The sequence below is a fragment of the Vulpes vulpes genome, chromosome 1 (genome assembly GCF_048418805.1).
Source record: "Vulpes vulpes isolate BD-2025 chromosome 1, VulVul3, whole genome shotgun sequence".
Taxonomy (NCBI): Eukaryota; Metazoa; Chordata; class Mammalia; order Carnivora; family Canidae; genus Vulpes; species Vulpes vulpes.
Window position 1 is genome coordinate 99,748,300 of NC_132780.1, and position 2,463 is coordinate 99,750,762.

Below are 2,463 nucleotides of genomic sequence, written 5' to 3' on the forward strand. Positions count from 1 at the left end.
GGAGGGCTAGGTTGCCTTGCTGGACAGTGTGCAATTGTAGGCATTTTGTAGGGACACTGCCCTTCCTCTAAGGCTCCACCATCCTAGAAGCTGCAGGCTCCATCTCATTGTGTCACAAACTCCAGCTGACTGGCGTCTTCTCCAAGCCCTCCCTCCAGTCCCATCATCTCAAGCCGGCCTCTCTTCTAGCAGGCTCTGCACCCTCCCCTTACTTTACCGCCTCCACTAAGCCACCTTCTTCATTTTTCATAGACATCAAATTCCAAAGAGGTGCCTGTCTGGTATTTTGCTCCTGCATCAACATTAAGCCCACGCATTAAGTATGATATAAAGAACTCAAAAGTGAATTTATTTATTCTATTGTTCTGTCAAAATAGGTCTGTTGCTAGCAGGCCTCTAGGTATGCATATGCAATTCACAGGGTTATAAAAAGAAAGGAACAAATGCCAGGCACACAGCACCAAGCTGAGAGACCAAATGTTGAGCAGGGACAGTGAAAGAGCTGAGCGTGGAGGTTAGCAGCGAGACCCGGTACTGACTGCTATCTGGAATATCAAACATTCTAATGAATATGAAGCTTGATAAGATCCCCAAGTAATTGGGATGCCTGGCTGGCTCAGTGGCTGAGTGTCTGCCTTCAGCTCAGGGTGTGATCCCAGGGTCTTAGGATCCAGTCCCAGGTCGGGCTCCTTGCTGGGAACCTGCTTCTCCCTGTGCCTGTGTCTCTGCCTCTCTGTGTGTCTCTCATTAATGAACGAATGAATGAAAAAATGAATGAATGAATGAATGAATGAATGAATCTTAAAAAAAAAACAGATCCCCAAGTAATAAAGAAAGTGGGCATCAATGCCCACATGGCAGCCACATTGTGGCTAACAATTCAAGGATGAGATGAATAGGACAAAAAGGCATTTTGTAGTCTCCATCAGAGAAGGAATAGGCCCTTTTGGCTCCCAGAGCAGCACCATGGGTGTTGGTAAGAACAGGAGCCTTATGAAAGGTGGCAAAAAGGGAGCCAAGAAGAAAGTGGTGGACCAATTTTCTAAGAAAGATTGGTATGATGTGAAGGCACCAGCTATGTTCTATATGAAATATTGGAAAAACACTAGTCACAAGAACTCAAGGAACCAAAATTGCATCTATGATCTCAAGGGTTATATTTTTTTCTAAAGATTTTATTTATTTATTCATTCATGAGAGACACACAGAGAGAGGCAGAGACACAGGCAGAGGGAGAAGCAGGCTCCATGCAGGGGGCCTGACATGGAACTCGAACCTGGGTCTCCAGGATCAGGCCCTGGGCTGAAGGCGTCACTTAAACCACTGAGGCACCTGGGCTGCCCACAAGGGTTGTATTTTTGAAGGAAGCCTTGCTAATCTGCAGAACGATGAACTTGCATTTAGAAAATTCAAACTAATTGCTCAGGATGTGCAGGGCAAAAACTGCCTGACTAATTTCCATATCACGGATCTTACCTGTGACAAAATGTGCTCCATGGTCAAAGGTGGCAGACCATGACTGACGCTCATGTTGATGCAAAGACTACCAATGGGTATTTGCTTCATCTATTTTGTGTTGGATTTACTAAAAAGAACCCAATAATCAGATTCAGAAGACCTTTCATGCTCAGCATCAACAGGTCTGCCAAATTCGGAAAAAGATGATGGAAATCATGGCCCAAGAGGGCCGACAAATGACTTGAAAGAAGTCATCAATGAATTGATTCCAGACAGCATCGGAAAGGATATAGAAGAAGCTGTCAGTCTATTTATCCACTCCGTAATGTCTTTCGTTAGAAAAGCAAAAATGCTGAAGAAGCCCAAATCTGAATTGAGAAAACTCATGGAGCTTCATGGTGAAGGTAGTAGTTCTCGATAAGCTACTGGGGATGAGACTGGTGCTAAAGTGGAAGAAGCTGATGGATATAAACCACCAATCCAAGAATCTGTTAAAATTCAGACATTAAATGGTGACAAAAAATTCTTATTTGTGAAAAAAACAAAAAAGAAGGATACTATTTTAGTTCCTCCCTGCTAATGCCTAACAAGTTAATGCTATAACTAATGATAATTTGTGCAAAATATAGTAAATGTACCATTTGGTCTAAAGAAAAGATGGTGCTCCTGTTGGAGGTGATGGAAGTGCACCAAAGGACCAAAGCCTTACTTACCGGTCTTCAGTCAGCAGGTATTTTGTAACATGTCTCAGAGAAGTTCTGCTCCAGGCTTAAAGGCATGGCGCCTGTGGCACAGACACTTCCAGCTGTAATTCAAACTGTGGCCCCCAGGAGATGTTCAGTCACTCACCCCGCCACTGCCATTGAGGAGCACTCTGCCTCTAGCTGGGGAACTGGAGGTCCAGTCTTGAGGGGGAGAAAGCCACCCTCTGGGTCAGCTGTTGTGCATCCTGGGACATCAGGAACAATAAACTATGTACTGATGCCCCTTTCCTTCCACCAATTT

General features: G+C 44.4%; 1 pseudogene; it reads left to right on the forward strand.

Annotated features, from left to right (window-relative positions):
- The first annotated feature begins 966 nt into the window (after positions 1–966).
- LOC112913660 (small ribosomal subunit protein eS1-like) lies at positions 967–2,038 on the forward strand (annotated as a pseudogene).
- The last annotated feature ends 425 nt before the right edge of the window (positions 2,039–2,463 follow it).